The sequence below is a fragment of the Lichenostomus cassidix genome, chromosome W (assembly GCF_008360975.1).
Source record: "Lichenostomus cassidix isolate B80296 chromosome W, HeHo_3.0, whole genome shotgun sequence".
Lineage (NCBI taxonomy): Eukaryota > Metazoa > Chordata > Aves > Passeriformes > Meliphagidae > Lichenostomus > Lichenostomus cassidix.
In genome coordinates, this window is record NC_139510.1 from 14,928,552 (window position 1) to 14,947,955 (window position 19,404).

The 19,404-nt window shown below is 44.5% G+C and overlaps 1 protein-coding gene and 2 pseudogenes across 1 annotated transcript in view; 2 read left to right on the forward strand and 1 right to left on the reverse strand.

Annotated features, from left to right (window-relative positions):
• The window catches only part of LOC146425562 (uncharacterized), a 124,615-nt gene that overhangs the window by 91,489 nt on the left and 13,722 nt on the right, over positions 1 to 19,404 (forward strand). The window lies entirely within an intron of this gene.
• On the reverse strand, positions 11,458 to 12,067 carry LOC146425564 (dnaJ homolog subfamily A member 4 pseudogene; annotated as a pseudogene).
• Positions 13,588 to 19,189, forward strand: LOC146425565 (uncharacterized; annotated as a pseudogene).

A 19,404-nucleotide genomic window follows, 5' to 3' on the forward strand; every position in this document is an offset into this window, starting at 1 on the left:
TTCTGTGATGATATATCTGAAGGCAAGGCTTTTGCCTCAATCACTTCATCTGTGGTGGTCACTGCGTAGCCTGTCATATGCTTACCGTTCCGTATGAAACTGCTCCCATCAGTAAAAAGTTCCTAATCTGGATTCTCCAGAGGCACATCTTCCAGGTCTGGTCTACTGGAGTAGGTTTCTTTTATTGTCTGCAAACAGTCATGCTCAGGCACGTTATCAAGCAATGTAGACGACAAGAACATTACGGGGTTTACAACAGATGTTTTTAGAGTGATATCGTCCTGTTCTAACAATACAGCTTGGTATTTAAGCATTCTGCTAGGGGATAACTAGTGTCCTCCCTTTTGCTCCAGCACAGAAATCACGGCGTGGGGTACATACACGACAATGTGCTGCTCAAGGGTGAATTTCCGAGCTTCCTGGATTAGGATGACAGTTGCTGCCACGGCTTTCAGACACCCTGGCTACCCTTGGCTAACATTGTCTAGTTGTTTTGAAAAATAAGCTACAGCTCTTTGCTGATTTCCAAGATATTGTGCTAGTATTTTAAGAGTTACATTCTGCCGCTCGTATGTGAACAGTTCGAAGGGCTTTGTTAAATCTGGCAGCCCTAAAGCTGGAGCAGGCATCAAGGAATGTTTTAACTGTTTAAAGGCAGTTTTCACTTTCTCTGTCCAGTTAATGGTTCCCTTTTTAGCTGTCTTTAGGGTTTCATACAGAGGCTTTACCAGTATTCTATACTTTGCCACTCAAAGTCGACACTAACTTACCATGCCGAGGAAAGCTTGCATCTTTCTCACCGTGTGGGGCTCTGGAAGTCGACAGACAGCTTTTTTCCGTTCTCTGCTAAGTTGTCGATGACTACGGAAGATTTCTAGCCTCAGGTATACTACAGTTTCTTTGGCAACTTGTGCTTTTTCCTTTGTGACTCAGTATCCGCCCATGCCCAAAAAATTTAAGACTTACAGTGAGTTGGATGCAGTCATCTCGTGTTTTTGCTGCGATCAGGATGTCATCTACATATTGGAGGATTTCTCTTTTTGGTTCCTGTTTTTTCTAGTCTTCTAGTTTCTTTGATAGCTGGTGTCTGAATATTGTTGGGCTGTTCTTGAACTCTTGGGGTAACACTGTCCAAGTTAGTTGAGTCTTTCTTCCTGTCTCAGGATTTTCCTACTCAAAAGCAAAAAGCTCCTGGCTATCTTTGTGGATTGGAATAGAGAAAAAGGCATCTTTGAGATCTAAGACTGAGAACCACCCTAATTCATTTGTTAATGTGGTCAGAAAGGTGTAGGGATTCGGTACAACTGAATGTATGTCCTCTGTAATTCTGTTGATTGCTCTCAAATCCTGCACTAGCTTGTAACTCTTACCATCAGCTTTCTTTACTGGCAGGATGGGTGTGTTGTATTCGGACTCACATTTCACTAGCAACCCGAATTTGAGAAATTTCTTAATTACAGGTGCCAGTCTCCTACGACTTTCTAATTTCAGAGGGTATTGTTTCTGCCTTCCCGGTGTTGCTCTTGCTTTGAGTGCAATACTCACAGGTTCAGCTCTTTTGGATCTCCCGGGAAAATCACTGGCCCATACTAGTGGAATTACCGCATCCTCAACTTCTTTAGGAATTTCTCTACAACATTCCTGGATAAGAATAGTAGCTGCTTCGACAAATTTAGATTCAGGAATTATAACTTTTACTCCCTCTTCCTTGGAAAATTTAATTTCTGCTTCTAATTTTTCTAATAAATCTCTGCTTAACAATGGTTTTGGAGAATTTGGCATATATAAAAATTGATGAGTTACCCAATGTTTCCTCAGTTTAAATCTTAAAGGTTGAAAGAAAGGCCTTGTTTCACTTACTTCCGTGGCACCAATTACATCTACAGTATCTTGACTCAGTTTCTCCTTTAAGGTATTTAACACAGAATATGTTGCCCTTGTATCAACTAAAAATTCAACATCATCTTTTCCTAGCTTAATTATAACCGAAGGCTCTGCTGGGGTGGATAATGCCTTCGGTCCCCGTCAATTCTCATTTACAGCTAATTGAGAAGATGTGGGTGTCTCCTTCGCCCGCATTGGACACTCGTTCTTCTAGTGTCCCTTCTTCTTGCAGATGGCACACTGGTCCTCGGCTAGAGGAGGGTGAGGTGGACCTTTTTTTTTCCTTTGACTCTGTTTCTTCTTGTAGTGGGGTTTACCAGTATCCTTATCTGTTGAATCCCTATTTTGGTATACTTTCTAGGCTACGTTCAACAACCTATTTATATCATATTAATCTAATTTTTGCAGCTTTTTCCTTATATCAGGTGTAGATTGGCCTACAAATATGTAGGCTAAATGAGACTGCTGCATTGGGGAATCTAAGTCCAAGTTTGTGTACTTCCGTGCAGCCTCTTTGAGCTTGTTCAGGAAATCTGTGGGGGTCTCAGTTAGACCTTGCCTAATTTCATATACTTTGGCCTAATTAATTGCTTTAGGAATAGCACATTTTAGTTTAATAACTATCCACTTTTGATACTGTTTTAATTTGGCCATTTCCTCTGGCACATTGGGATCCCAACTTGGATCTATCAAAGGAAAAATATTACTAACAGGTCCTTGAATGGTTCCAGCTGCAATTTGAGTTTCCACAGCATTTATAGCAGCCTTGATAACCATCTGCTTTTCTGTACTATCCAGTACCTCATCTAACATTACATTCAGGTCACTCTAATCTGGGCTTTGTGCCTTGATAGCTAATTCAAACCGCATGGCTACTTTCTCCGGATTATCTCTGTATGTTTTAACTGATTCTTTCAATTGTCGGAGTTCTCCGAGGGAAAAAGGAGTTTTGATATAAACTATCCCCTGATTCCCGACAGCTTGCCTTAGGGGTGCTTTCAGGACAGGCTCTCCCTTCCTTGGTTCATCTATCTTAGACCTGGTACGCTTTGCCACTGGACTGGGAGCTCCGATAGCTTCCCGGGCTATTTTCCCCCTTTTCTTCCCAGCAGGTTCGCTGCCTGCAGCTTCAGCCTCGGTTTTCCTTTCTACTTCTGAGCTATCTGCATCTGCACTGGATTCATCTGACTCACGCTTGATTTGGATTTTTTCCTTCTCAGCTCTAGTGGAGCTGTGGAGGGGGTGCCGCCCGCCACCCCCCTTTTCCCTAGTCTGCGAGGGGCCAGCGGTAGACGTGCTTCCCTCTCCGTCCTGGTCAGTCCCGGTTCCGCCCTTCCCTCCGCCCCGGTCTTTCCCTTTGCCTCTGCTCCTGCTTCTACCTCTGTCTCTACCCCTGTCTCCGCCCCTGCTCTCGCCTTCATTTTCGTTATCAGACCGCTCTGGGGATGGTGGCAGTGGGGGAGGAGGCGGCCACACCTCCTCTCTCCCCCGTGCTGTATCAAGTAAGTGAAGGGGAGGAGCAGACGGCCAGGATGGCGGTGGGGGAGGAGGAGGAGGAGGGAGAGGAGGAAGAGGGGGGAGGAGAGGGGGCACTGGCCCCTGTTGCGGCTGGGGTGATGCCCCCCTTCGTAAATTTGGTGCCACCAAGTCTGTGTCTGTCATGTCTATCTCCTCATCTTTTGTCGGAGGCTGCTTCTGTCTATTTTTCTTCTTTTCTAATTTTTGTAAAGCTATCTCAAAGCGGTTCTTTTTCATTTGCTTATACGCTTCTTCTCGATTTAGAAATATAGAAAACAATTCTGCATATCTTAACTCCTTAAACCTGCCCTGAACTCGGAGTTCCACGAGTAACTTTGTAATAAGTTTATTATCTAAACTGCTTAACCGAGGCCATTTACTCTCCCCTTCCAGCTTCAACGCAGGCCACACCCACAGTGAAAGTCTAGTTAATTCACCAGAATGTAATTCAACACTTCGTACTGTCAGCATATTCCAGTTTTTCAAAATCAAACTCAATGGGGAATCCTGCAGGATGTTTGGATTGGTAGATAAAACACCGCCCATTCTCTTACTTATAAACAGAAAGAAACAGTAGGATAAAGTTTCTAACCTATAAATTAGCACAGAACTAGCAGAGCAAAGAAAGCAAGCTTGAAAACCACGCGTGTTCAGCTTAGAAACCCTGGCGGGATTTGAACTTCTGTTCGAACCCACATTCCAACCTGTGGGCTGCAGCCCCCTCTGAGCCACAGCCCCCTCTGAGCCCTATGCGGCTCCCTGTGAGCTTTACGAGGGGCGTCCCCCTCTTCTCACAGTCCCCCCACCCTGTGGGAGCAGAGCGGTTAAAAAACCCCCTTTATGGCCCCCCTGGCCACGCTCCCACCCTCGGAGATCTCTCGACTGCTAGCAGTTATCTATAAAACCATAAAACAACCCCTTTGATCTTACCTCTTCAGCTGTGTTCCTGCAGTCTTGGGAAACTCCCGGATTCCGATTCTGAAATCGCTGCCTCTCTCCCCCGGTGCCGGCAGTGGGGGGGATGCAGCAGGGTGTTCCTCGGTTCAAAACCGAAAACCGGGGTTCCTTCTCCTGCCTGGCTCGCCAGAACTGATGCCTTAAATTGCTAGGAAAAATTTTAGACGCAGACACACAGTATGGGATAGGGGTTTTACCTTGGTTTAATAGGATCTCAGATGCACACCGACGAACAAGCCAGCTCTAAAGGCCAGCCAAAAAGCCCCCAAAGCCAAAAAGCCAAAAAAGCCCCAAAGAGCCCCCGACGATATCGCCCGTATACAATTTATAGACAGCCTAGATTAAAATACCTATCTAAAAGTCTCCAATAAGAAGTCTAACACATGAAGTAACTGCCCCCTTATTAAAATTGCCCTCCCCCCCAAAAGATTGCTACTTAGTTTACAAAAAACATGTCTCAGTGGTGGGGGCCCTCTTCAAGGTTGTGCGTCATGCTTTTGAGATTGAGGGTTTGTTTCGTCTTCCCAAAGGATTCTGAGCAGGGCAAGGGGTACTAGGGTGATAGAATGCAGGGTTAAGATACAGGGAGTAAAAAGTACAGGAACGGGGAAGGGTAAAAGGTTATATATAAAGGATATATATATATAAAGAGAGCATAAAAGTAAAATAAAAAAATCTAAAAACTCATCAGGCATCATTTGAACCTTCAGAACCTTACCCACACACACACCTCACCCACAACAGAACAAAAAAAACCTAGAAATGCCAGGGGAAGGGAAAAAACTCCACCAGCCACATGCTAGGGAAAAACAAAATGGTCAACAGCTTTGTCTCCAGTGAGGGAAGAAGAGTCCACACAGCAGGTCAGGGACAAGAAAAAAAACAGATGGGAACCTGGTGAACTCCGATGTTGTTGGTCTCCTCTTCGCTGCAGATGAAACTGGTGGATTTTAAAGTCCCTTCTTTTGCTGGCTCAGCTTTTCCCGAGGTCTGACTGAGATGGGCTGTCCCTGCAGCTTCCCCACCAGTCGGCACTGGCCAATGGTATGATCTCAGACAAAAGCTAAGCCAAAGAGTTCCAGAAGAAACCACAGAAGCCACCGGAAGATACTGTTGCAGTCCAGGGAAAAACTTGCCTCAGCTGACACGAACCGAGCTAGCTAAGAGCAACAAAGTAACACATGTCCCTGCACACCCAAGCACACCAAAAGTGAGGGCTTGAAGAAAGCCCGCAGAGTTCCCCCGGCTCCTGCTCTGTCCCCAGACACAACTTAAAGCAACTGGACTTATTTCTGGGCATAAAGCAGACAATCAGGACTAGAGTCTTATAATAAAATCACCCCAAGACAAATACTAATAACAATGTACAAAAAAAGAGGTGAATGATTCACTCACGATTACTCACCATGGACCCTGGTAATACAGGAACCTCCACCACGATACTACAACCAAAACAGACCCCCTTCCTCTGCCAATGATGTGAGGCGGTGTAGAGTAACTGCCCCTCCTGGCCACTGCAGAAATTAACCCTATCTTGGCTGGAACCAGGGCATTATCCACCCCTTAATCTACACTATATACTCATGCCCAAATCTTACACCAACTATATATACATACATATATATAAATATACACAAGCACAAATATAATTTCCATAGTCAATGGCCATCCCTTCAAAATGCCTGTTGAGTTTGTTTAGTCCATGACTGTGGGTTTGTGGTGGTTTTGATTGGCCCAAAACATCAGCAAGGTAGATATAACATCTAAGAAAAATTTAAACCCCTCAGAAGCTGTTGTAGTAGGCCTGAGGAAGTGTCTGAGGGGTGGGGAGGGGCACAAAGATGGCTCCTGTGTGTCCTGAGTGAAAGTTCTGGAAGTTTTTCATCAAGTCCAGCAGAGCCAATCTCTGTATGGCTCTGAAAGTGATGGACATGCTGCCGGCCAAGTGTAGGCCAATTAGAGGTGCTAGTTACACCTCTGTGAAAACATATTTAAGAAGAAACCAAAACAAGGAAGGCACACAGTTCTTTGTAGTTGGAGGAAGAGGAGGTAGAGGTAAAAATATGTGAAGAGAGAACAACATAGAGACACCAAGGTCAGTGAAGAAAGTGGGGGAGGAGGTACTCCAGGCACCAGAGCTGAAAACACTCTGCTAGCTGTAGTGAAGGCCATGGGGAGAGCAGGAGGTCTCCCTGCAGCCCATGGAGTCCACAGGAGTGCAGAAACCCACCCACAGCCCACACCAGAGGAGCAGGTGGATGCCTGGAGAAAGCTGTGATCCAGTTAGAGTCTCATCGAAAGAGTTAAAGCTACAAAGGCCTTGCAAAGGAGAGAAAGGCCTTGCTCCTGGGATGGAAGCAGCCTGGCCTCAGCTAGGGAGAGAGTCTGCACCTTATAGACAAAAGAACTCATGTTGCAGCAATATTCAGGCGGGATGTTGCTCATGAGATTGGACCCACACCAAAGAAGTTCCCAGAAGACTGTCTCTCATAGGAGGGACCCCGTGGCTAAGTAAAGAACCCCTCTCCCTGATTAGACTGACCAGAAAACAAACCCCTTACCCTGCCTGTGCTGTTGGTTTGGAAAGAGGGAAGGGGGGAGGTGAGCAGAGAGACTGCTTCTTAAGAGGGAGGGGGTGAGAGCAGAAAAACTGTCTGAAGAGAGAAAAAGATAAGTAGAGATAAAGAGTATTTGTAGTAGAAGAATTGTGGTGATAAATAGATTTATGGACCTGCTCTATGAACTGAAAAAATACCCCACACCCTGCCCCCCTACCCAAGCTTATTAGTTTAAAAAGAAGAAAGGAGGTGAATAAAAATGGGTTCGTAAGAAGAAGGGGGTGAGTGAACAAAATAGTGTATGAAAAGTTTATTTTTGCCTTGCATTTATCCTCCAACTCTTAGGTAATTAAATCACTTTGCAACTTTAAGTTTAGAGCCTATCTGCCCTTTCTTCCGTGCGTCCTCCTACCAGTGTCCTATCTCACTTAACTCATGAAATTAGTGTGTGTTTTTACAGTTTTTTTTTTCCTTTCCCCTCTCCTGCATGTCTGCAGCTGGAGAGAGCCAGAGTGTCAGCATTTAGTCAAGGTCAAACCCCGACAGGGTTCTATCCTTCCTAGATGTCTTTCAGGGCAGGAGGGCTGGTGTGCTGTCAGCTGATTGCAAATTGCATCAGGAGCTCACAACTGGTGTATCTGGTCCAGTCCATCCTCATTGTCCATGGTAGTTATGCCATACAGTGGAAGTGTCAATTCAGCAACCACTATTACACAATTCAATATTACAGACTGTCCTCACCCAAAATTCAAATCCCCTTGAGGTACACATCATGCTTCTCTGTCCCTCTGCATTACCCACAAGGTACACCCAGATCCTTGAGCAAAAACAATCCCATGGATGGGTTTGCCTTTGCATGAGTCAGGACTAATCCAAACTTTCTCTAACACATTCCTCATATGCACCACAGGGACTTTAACCCCTACTACAGTATGTGGAGGTTTTGATTGGGCAGGGCCAGCTTGATTGGTAGAACCTCAGGGGTTAACTAACCAGGTTGCCTTCACTAGATGTAGATCCCAATGTTTGAAGGTCCCACCACCCATTGCTTTCAATGTGGTTTTTCACAGTCCATTGTACTGCTCAATTTTTCCAGAGGCTAGTGCACGATAGGGAATATGATACACCCACTCAATACCATACTCTCTGGCCAAGGTGTCTATGAGGCTATTTCTGAAACAAGTCCCATCATCTGACTCAATTCTTTCTGAGGTGCCATGTCACCACAGGACTTGCTTTTCAAGGCCCAAGATGGTGTTCTGGGCAGTGGCATAAGGCACAGAGTACATGTCCAGCCATCCAATAATTGCTTCCACCACTGTAAGCATGTAGTGCTTGCCTTGGCAGGTTTGCAGCAGTGTGATGTAATCAACCTGCCAGGCCTCCCCATATTTATATTTTGACCATTGTCCACCATGCCACAGGGGCTTTACCCACTTGGCCTGCTTGATTACAGCTCATGTTTCACAGTTATGGATAACCTGGGAGATGGTGTCCATGGTTAAGTCTGTCCCTTGGTCATGAGCTCATCTGTATGTTGCATCTCTTCCCTGATGACCTGAGCCATCATGGGCCAGCAAGCCAAAAATAATTCACCCTTATGCTGCCAATCCAGATCCACCTGAGATGCTTTAATCTTGGCAGCTCAATCCACCTGTCCATTGTTGCAATGTTCTTCTGTAGCCTGACTCTTCGGTATGTGTGCATCTACATGATGTACTTTTACAGCCAACTTCTCTACCTGGGCAGCAACGTCTTGCCACCATTCAGCAGCCCAGATGGGTTTACTTCTGCTCTGACAATTGGTCTTTTTCCATTGGTCCAGCCACCCCCACAGACCATTTCCTACCATCCATGGGTCAGTGCAGAGGTAGAGTGCTGGCCATTTCTCTCATTCATTGATATCTAAAGCCAGCTGGATGGCTTTCAGGTCTGCAATCTGACTTGATCCACCTTGTCCCTCAATAGCTTCCACAACTTGATGCGTAGGACTCCATATGGCAGTTTTCCATTCTCAATGTATCCCTGCAATATGGCAGGAATCATCACTAAAGAGAGTGTATTCCTTTTCATTTTCTGTTAGCTGATTATGTGGTGGGGCCTCCTCTGCACATTTTACCTTCTCCTCCTCCTCTTCTGATGGTAGTCCAAAATTTTCACCTTTGGGCCAGCTCATGATGACTTCCAAGATCCCTGGGTGATTGGGCTTTCCTATTTGAGCTCCCTGTGCGATCAGAGCAATCCACTTACTCCAGGTAGCATCAGTGGCATGATGTGTTGCAGGGATTTTCCCTTTGAACACCCAGCCTAGCACTGGCAGACAGGGTGCCAGGAGGAGCTGTGCTTCAGTGCCAATCACTTCTGAAGCAGCTTAAACCCCCTAAGCTGCCTCTCTTTTTCAGTCGGGATGTAACAGGCCTTGGATCCTTTGTGTCCTTGACTCCAGAACCCCAGGAGTCATCCTCAAGTCTTCTCAGGTACTTTTTGTTAGAGACTCCAGGAAAGACCATTCTCCCCAGATGCAGCTTAGAGCACATTTTTCACATCTTGTCATGTCCTGACTGGCCCAAGGGCTACCATACAAACAATCTCCTGTTTAATCTGCTCAAAAGCTTCTTGTTCAGCACCCAACTTGTCAGAAGGTAAAGAGGGCTTACAATCTGACTGTATTCTGGAATATGCATCCTCCAAAAACCCACAGTGCCTAGGAAAGCTTGTGTTTCCTTCTTGCTGGTTGGTGGGGACATCACTGCTATTTTCTTGACCACATCCATTGGAGTCTGATAATGTCCATCTTACTATTTTACTCCTTTAAACTGAATTTCCTGGGCAGGTCCCTTGACCTTACTTTGCTTTATGGCAAAACCGGACTTCAGGAGGATTTGGATTATTTTCTCCCCTTTCTCAAAAACTTCCTCTGCTGTGTTGCCCCACACAATGATGTCATCAATGTATTACAAGCATTCTAAGCCTCACCCTTTTCCAGTGCAGTCTGGATCAGTCCAAGGCAAATGGAAGGGCTGTGCTTCCACCCCTGGGGCAGTCAATTTCAGGTGTACTGGACACCCTTCCAGGTGAATGCAAACTGTGGCCTGCACTCTGCTGCTAAAGAAATGGAGAAAAATGCATTAGCAATGTCAATGGTGGCACCCACTTTGCTGCTTTGGACTCTAGTTTGTACTGAAGTTCCAGCATGTCCAGCACAGCAGCACTCAGAGGTGGTATGACTTCATTCAGGCCATGATAGTCTGTCAGTCTTCACTCTCCATTGGACTTATGCACTGGCAATAGAGGACTATTAAAGGGTGAGTGAGTCTTGCTGATCACTCCCTGTCTCTCCAGTTCACGAATCAGCTCACGTATGGGGGCCACGGAGCCCCAGTTAGCACAGTATTGCTGATGGTGCACTGTTGTGGTAGCAATCAGTACCTGTTCTTCAACCTTCATCAGTTCCACAGCAGAAGGGTCCTATGACAGACAAGGAAAGGTATTCAGCTGTTTAATTTCCACTGTCTCCACAGCAGCTATCCCAAAATCACGATGCCCTTTTGGGTCCTTGGAATATCCTCTCTTCAGGTAATGTGTGCGAAGGATGCATGGGGCCTCTGGACCAGTCACAATGGGGTGTTTTTGCCATTTGTTCTGGGTCAGGCTCAATTCAGCTTCCAGTACAGCCAGCTGTTAGGATCCCCCCATCACCCCAGAAATAGAGATGAATTCTGCCCATAAATATCTTGATGGCATCAAGGTACATTGTGCGCTGGTGTCAATTAATGCCTTATACTCTTGTGAGTCTTATGTGCCAGGCTATCAGATCCTCACAGTCCAATAGATCTGATTATCCCTTTCCTCCACCCGGCTGGAGGCAGGGCCCCCCTAGTTGTGGTGATAGCACTCATTGCTCACTTCTGGTAAATATGAGCTGGAGGTCCCTTCAAGAGTATCAGAAGTAACATCATCCCTTCTATTCTGTCTGAGGACTTGTTCACTGCAAACTGGAGTGGCATCTATCCTTGAAGAATTTGCTGTGGTGGTTGTCCTTCCTCTCAACTCACATACCCATGTTGCTAGGGCAGAGGTGGGTTTTCCATCCCACTTCCTCATGTCCTCTCTGTGGTCACACAGGTAAAACCACAGGTTTGATGGTAGACTCAAAGCTGACACTCCACACAGTAGCAAGCATCAGCTCCCTCTCATTTCCTGGTACACATTTTTATACCCTTTTTTCACATGCATAACAGGTGTTTCTTAGTACATTACCATTAGTTAGCAAATTATTTGCAGGTGCCTTTTCTAACCAGTCATACACATTCTCTTCTCCATTCTCTTACAAAGTTGTTTATTTCTTTAGGGGTACAGCTATAAGTTGTTTAGGTTGCTCACAGCTTTTTCTTATCTTACCATAATTCCCCCTTTTTGCTTTTTAACTACAAATGCTGAACATAAAAACTACAAGCAGTGGCTATTTTAGTTATGTGTTTTCATTGTGAAAATCTACATTTTAAATGACACCTATTTCTAACAGTTTTTCCCTTGGAAGTTAATAGTGCTCTAGAAATGAAATCAAAATTTGTATAATCAGGCTGCTTTTGTCCATTGGAGATTTGTAGACAGGCATTCTTTCATCATAGATACACTTTAGGTCACCACATTTCATCACTTCACTTGGCCTAGTATATATGACAAGAACTTTGTTATCCCGAGTTTCAATTGTCTTTTGAAAACTACATAAAGCCTCTGAGAGTTGAATTCTCATTTTTGTGATTAAGTTCATGCCCTCATCTCTGAAAGACACCGTGATCCTTTTGATCAAGCACCATTATAACATCACCAGGCTCTAGATTAGGCTCTTGGTCACCTTTTCAATGAAATATTATCTTCTGACCATTTTTCATAGCTTTGTCAACATGAACTCCTATGATCTATTTCTCGATTACAACTTTACAGTCATTGTAATTGTCACACTTGTCCTTTGGATTTATTTTCTCACCTTGGTCTTTGCATTTTGGACACACAGTTTAGATTTGCTCTACCATGCCAGGTCCAATTTGCTGAACTATAACTTGCATCCCTCTTCTTTTACACCCACAACATTTTTCTGTTGCCTCTCTCTTTCCACCATAACTTTCACACCTTGCACAAATAACATTTTTTTAAAATTCACAGCAGAACATCCAAAATAAAGTTTTCTTCTGCTGACATTTGAGTCCCCATTTCTATGTTCCCAGCTGCTTACCTGGGGTCAGGTGTCTCTTTTACTTTTTTTTTTTCTTAAATCATCCAGACTTCTTCAGGCTCTCACTCTGCTTGTTTGCTTGGCTGGGCTCCACCACCAGCTGCTCTCTAATCCACAGTCTCAACCCTTACTATGTCAGGGTTACCATTTGATAGCAAACTCAAGTTTAACACTCACCACAGTGGCAAGCATCTGCCTTTTATTAGCACTACTACACCTTTTTATACCCTTTCTCCACATTGCATAACAGGTGCTCCTTATTACATTACAGTTAGCAAATTATTTGCAGGCACCTTTTCTAATTAGTCATACACGTTTGCATTCTGTTTTCTTCTTTAACAAAGTTGTTTATCTCGCTTATTTAGGGGCACAGCTGTAACTTATTTAAGTTTAGGCTATCAGCAGCCTTTTCCTATCTTACCACACAGGTTACCTCATGGTGTGTACCCTCTCTCTTGAGCAGGGGGATGCTTGCTCCCAATAGGAGACTCTGGTCCATAGTGGTGGAGCATGGAACATTTCCTCTCTAACTTTCTCAAGTCTTTCCAATCTGTCTGCTGTCTTGGACAGCCTTTCCACAGCTGAGGTACCACAACCACATGAACAGACCAAGCAACATTCTGACCAGTGGCTCCATACCTAATATAACAAATGCTTGTGGGTGCCCTGCTTGACTCCCTACACAAAATCACAGACTTGTTAGGGTTGGAAGGGATCTCTGGAGATCATCTAGTCCAACCCTCCTGCCAAAGAAGGGTGTATTGGGTCCGACTGAGATAGAGTTAATTTTTCCTTAGCAGTCCTCACAGTGATGTGCTTTGCATTGGTAGCTAGAAAGGTGTTAATAACATACCAGTGTTTTGGCTACTGCTGAGCGGTGCTGTCCCTCTAACATTCCTTCCCCTCATCAATGGGCTGGGAGCGTGTTCTGGGAGGGGACACAACCAGGCCAGCTGACCCAAATTGGCCAAAGGGATATTCCATACCATATGATGTCAGCTCAGATATAAAACCTAAGGGAGCTAGGAGGAATGGGGGGGGCGCTATTTGTTATTCTACAGTGTTTGTCTTCTGGAGCAACCACTACTTGTGCTGAAGTCCTGTTTCTTGGGAGGTGTCTGAACATTGCTCACTGATGGGAAGTAGAGATTACCTTTCCCCTTTGCTTATGTGCACACAAACTTTTGCTTGTTTTTTTCCTTTGCTTTAGTAAACTGCCTTATCTCAACCTACTATTTGTTTTCCATCTTATTCTCTCCCCTGTCCCACTGGAGAGTGATAGAGCAGCTTAGTGGGCACCTGGCACCCAACCAAGGTCAAACCACTACAGTCCTTTTGGTGCCCAAATGTGGGACGAGATAAAGGCAGTTATACATATATATATATATATATATATATATATATATATAATGCTATAGTAAATGGTAAATAGTAGTTATCAAGTAGCAAGCTCCTATGCAGGACACAGCGTTTGTCAGCTGCACTGCTTATCTCTTTGTTTTGCTGAGTTTGGGAACATAAGACGAACAATGTCAATGAGTGAATACAGCTCCTTCTCCCTGCCCAGGGTGGATGTAAATGATTTTATACTGCAGACTTCCATGGTCGTTGCTCATCCTTATGTAAGCTGTTTAATACTATTAATAATATTAGCTAATACTGTTGGTATGCTATGGAATTCATGGAATCTGTCATCATCCTGGTGTAAGAGAAAACAACCTTTAGGTCAGGATCTATTGAAATCTGCCTTGAGGCATCCAGTTCCTGGGTGGCAGGGTACATAGAATAATTTGGGCAGGTTCCTAGGGTGGTTATCACCTCCCATTGCCTGGGACTTTACACCCAAACAGGTAAACAACCCTAATAAACTGATGTGTCACCTGATAGAAGGGTGCCTTTTTTACCCCCATGAAAATGAGCAGCTTCTTGCCCTGTACTGGAGACTGGCCTGTGCCTATCAAGCCACTGTTCAATACTCTCAGAGGACTGTAGTTGAGGCAGGAATCCAAACTGCATTTGAGGACACTATGGCTAAGACAGGAACTCAAACCGCAGAGACTATGGCTGAGACAGAGACTCAAACCACAGCAACGACAATAATTGCCCCAGTAGTGAAAACAAAAAAATGGACAAGGCAAGTTGCAGGCCCATACCACCAATTAGTAAGGGAGGAAGAAGAAGAGGAAGTAACAGTAGGAGAAGAGGGATTAGATCAAGAGGCAGGCCCTTCAACAAAGAAATTAAAAGGAGTGAGGCAAATTAAACAGGAAACTAAAGTTACTCAGTCCCTGACCTCATCAGAACTTCGAGACTTGCGAAAAGATTACAGCCATCAGCCAGGTGAGTAGATTCCTGCCTGGCTGTTTCAGCGCTGGGATAACAGGGCCAACAGTCAGCAGTTAGAAGGTCATGAAGCCCAACACCTGGGATCCCTTGCTAAAGATCAGGAAATTGAAAGAGGAATTGGAAAGGAAGTAGCAATTTGCAGCCTTTGGAGAGGGCTTCTCTCAAGTGTGAGGGCAAGATATCCATTTAAGGAAGATCTTGTGAACTCCCCAGGAATGTGGACCACTGCAGACGAAGGTATCCAGTACTTGAGAGAAATAGCAGTGCTGGAAGTCATCTATAGTGATCTAAAAAGTGACAGAGTCCCTAAAGATCCAGAGGATGTCCCTTGCACAATGGCCATGTGGAGGAAGGTGGTTCAAAGCCCCACTGCATCATATTCCAGTAGCTTGGTATCATTGTATTACCCACAAATGAATACACCAACTGTAGAGATGGCGTCCTCATGGCTCTGAAATGTAGAAGAAACTCTGGGTACTTCATCATCCTTATGAGTCAGCACCCCAGCTTTTAGGGGCAGCCCAAGAGATCAGTCCTCTCCTGCCCCAGTCAGAGGGAAGCCCCAAGTGCAGGCCACGTGGCCAACTCTGGTTCTTTTTTGTGACTGGGGGAGTGACATGAGGAAGCAGGATGGTGAACCTACCTTTAAGCTGGAAGCCCGTGTCCATGAACTGAGAGGAAAGAGAGCTGTTAAGAAGGGGTCACCCAAGAAGACTATCAGTGTAGTTGCCACAGAGAGGCAAGGAGGCAATCAGCAATCTCCCAGACATAAAATAACCAAAATAATTTCCTTCAACCCTGGTGAGGGAACTTCTGATCTGGCATCGCAAAGGTCAGATAGTGAATACTCTGACCAGGAATAGGAATAGAGGGTCCTTGCCTTTGGCCAGGAGGAGGAAAGGGATGACCGGGTATACTGGACTGTGTGGATTTGATGGCCTGGCACATCAGATCTTCAGAAGTATTAAGCTTTAGTAGATACCAGTGCACAGTGCACACTGATGCCCTCAAGGCATAGGAGTGTGTGATCCATCTGGATCTCTGGAGTGACAGGGGGATGCCAGGAGATGTCTGTATTAGAGGCTGAGGTGAGCTTAACAGGGGACAAATGGCAAAAGCACCCCATTGTGACTGGCCCAGAGGCACCTTGTATCTTTGGCATTGACTACCTCAGGAGAGGGTACTTCAAGGATCCGAAAGGGTTTTGATGGGCTTTTGGTGTAGCTACAGTGAATACAGAAAATATCAAAGAGTTATCTACCCTGCCTGGCCTCTCAGAAGATCCCTTCATTGTAGGATTGCTGCAGGTTGAAGATCAGCAAGTGCCAATTGCTACCAGGACAGTGCATTGGTGGCAATATTGCACCAACCGAGACTCTGTAACTGATCCATGAACTAATTTGTCAACTGGAGAGCCAAGGAGTGATCAGCAGGACCCACTCACCCTTTAACAGCCCCATATGGCCAGTGCAAAAGTCTAATGGGGAATGGAGGCTGACAGTAGACTATTGTGGCCTGAATGAAGTCACACCACCTCTGAGTGCTGCCATACCAGACATGTTGGAACTTCAATATGAGCTGGAATCAAAAGCAGCCAAATGGTGCCACAATTGATATCACTAATGCATTTTTCTCAATTCCTTTAGCGGCAGAGTGCAGGCCACAGTTTGCTTTCACTTGAAGGGGCATTCAATACACCTGGAACCAACTGTCCCAGGGGTGGAAACATAGCCCCACTCTCTGCCATGGATTGATTTAGACTGCATTGGAACACAGGGTCACCTAGAGCAGGTTACACAGAAATGTGTCCAGATGAGTTTTGAATGTCTCCAGAGAGGGAGAATCTACAACCTCCCTGGGCAACCTGTTCGGATGCTCTGCCACCCTCAATATGGAGAAGTTTTTCCTCATGTTGAGATGGAACTTCTTGTGTTTTAGTTTATGGTCATTGCTCCCAGTTCTGTCACTGGGTACCACTGAAAAGAGTCTGGCACCATCCTCTTGGCACCTACCTTTGAGATATTTATATGTAGTGATGATATCCTCTCTGAGTCTTCTCTAGACTAAACAGGCCCAGCTCCCACAGTGTCTTCTCATAAGAGAGATGCTCCAGACCCCCCCATCATCTTTGTTTTCCTCCACTGGGCTGTCTCCAGTAGCTCCTTGTCTTTCTTGTACTGAGGAGCCCAGATCTGAACACAGCACTCCAGATGTGGCCTCAGTAGGGTCAAATAGAGGGGGAGGATCACCACCCTCAACCTGCTGGCCATACTCTTCCCGATGCACCCCAGGATACCATTGACCCTCCTGGCCACAAGGATACACTGCTGGCTCATGGTCAACTTGTCATCCACCAAGACTTCCAGGCCCTTCTACACAGAGCTGCTCTCTAGTAGGTCAGCCCCAGCCTGTACTGGTCCTTGGGGTTATTCCTCCCCAGGTGCAGGACCCTACACTTGCCCTTGTTGAACCTCATTAGGTTTCTCTCTGCCCAAGTCTCCAGCCTATCAAGGTCCCGCCGAATGGCAGCGCAGCCTTCAGGTGTATCAGTCACTCCCCCCAGTTTCGTATTATTAGCAAACTTGCTGAGGGTACATTCTATCCCTTTGTCCAGGTTGTTGATAAACAAGTCTATTGTGTTTTTTACACACTCTACTCTCACATGGTTTCATTACTGGCTCAATCCCAGGTTTCCCATAGCAGTGTCTCAGACATCTGGTTCCTTAAAACAATTTATTCGTGGCGCAGTAACACAGAAAGAGCTCAAGCTGGTGCCTCCAAAGAGGGACCCTGAACAACCGAATCCCTGAGCTTTTATATCCTTCCACTCTATTTGCACAATAGTCTGGGGTCTTCCTGCTGAGTTCTCACCTCCTGCTGTGTCTCTGAGTGTCCGGTCACCTGGCTGGTGCTACAGGTCCCTGTGCCCTTTGTTGTGCAAAAGGTCAGCGCCAGTTCACAGCCTCTTCCTGGGGCTCCTGCTATTTCCCACCACCCAGAGTTTTATCTGCGGTTTGTACTGCAGCTGCACACTGAGCTACCTGCTCAGAATGTATTCCTCAACACTCATGAGAGCAAAGTAGAGGGGGAGTTAGTCCACACTACCATCATTCTTCCAAGTACTAGTAGTTGGAGACAGGTGTTGTGAAATGTTTCTGCCTCAAAGCTTCTGTCTGCCTCAGAATTAAAAAAAATCTAGCACCGCTAGACCTGATGTTGGTCTAAGGCAAATCTTGGAGTGATTTCTAGTGAACTTTATTTAAATCAACAGGAAATTGGCTCCATTCATGATACTGTGGAATTTTTCCTTTGAGACAAGAATGTTAGTTCTATGTATGATTTAGAGTCACAAAATCAGTACCAAAGTTTTCAAACTATTTTTCCTTAAATTTTGCTGTATTAGTGTTCCTTAAGAGTGTTAATAAAAACAGGCACACAAAAACCTTTTTATAGACAAATGTAACATAGAGGTAGGAATGATGTCAGATACAGCTGTAGTTCAACTTGAAATATGAAAAGCAGAAATTGAAAATTAGATGTAATGAATAAACAGTTTCTAGTTGGAACACAATTACTAGGGTGCTTACTTGGTTGCTCACAGATATGTATGCAGGAGAACAAAATAAAGGGGATGTACTCAATGTAGACCAAGTGGGAGCACTGTCAGAACAATATATTAATTTCCAATGTCCCCATTTGAAAAAAGGTGATGATAAATGTGAGGATGTTCAAAATGAGGTGCATGTTAACCAGTGAACAGCTGATCAATGATTGTGGGGGTTTTTTCCATGATTTTGAGGCCACTTCTATTTTTGTTTACCAAAACTTGAATCAAACTTTTAAGAACTTGCTGAACAAAATAGTTATGAACTTTTGTCCTGTGCAGCATCAGGAAATAAAGCTAGATTATACTGCCAGAGTATGAATCCAAATAGTGATACTAGGTATATCTTAATATAACCTTTTGTAATTTATCTAATAACTGTTGTTTTCTTGGCCTTCCTAAATATGAAAGAAAATCAGTGTGAATTGCAAAAGCTGGTATGCATAAGTGTAACTTTTGTGTTGTATCTTAAAATGCCCTGACAATTAGTTTTTAACTTCCCTGTTGTCTTTCATGGTTCTTCCTGTCTGCTTTTCCTGCTCTATGAAGAGATGATAAGAAAGAGTCAGCTTTGACAGATAGGTTCTATGTTTATGTTGAATGAAGCTTTTACTTGCTCAATTTTTACTTTATTTTAACATGTGCCTTGATATGTTTGCAACCAGTTATTTAATGTTCTGTTCTATTCAAGATCAGACTCCGTAATGGCAACTTCTGCAAATTTCATACATCTGTACAAAACAGCTGTTTTTTAAAATACTGAGAGCTCTTCAGTGTGTTATAGAATGATGCATAGGTTTGCCGAGCATGGATTGCTAAGAAAGCAATAGATATTAACTTTTTCATTTTGTTTTTTACAACAGCTTGAGATTCATTTTGCACTGCTTGCTACTAAACCAATACTAATGCTAGCTTATATATTCAGGAATTAAATTTCAGTCACGCTGAACTGGAATTCCAGTGATCTTAAGCTTGCAGTGTTAATTTTTGAAGTTTGTATTGCTCAAGTTTATGCCTTTTGTCTTAATGTGGCTTTTCATTCAATTGTATTATTTTTCTGACTGAGGAAACTCTTACTTAGTACAGGATTAGTGAATTCAGTGTGTTATCAATTTAGCCTCATTATCCAATCAGAGACGTAGATCCAATTAAAAAAAATTTATTAATTAAAAGCAAGCGGATATCAGTCAAGTCAGCGCTGGACGGGCAGAGATTCAAGCATATCTCTATGCACCGCGCCTCGGTCCTGCAGAGGACTGAATTTTATAACCCTTTAGTACCCCACTCCCCCCGTATGTCTT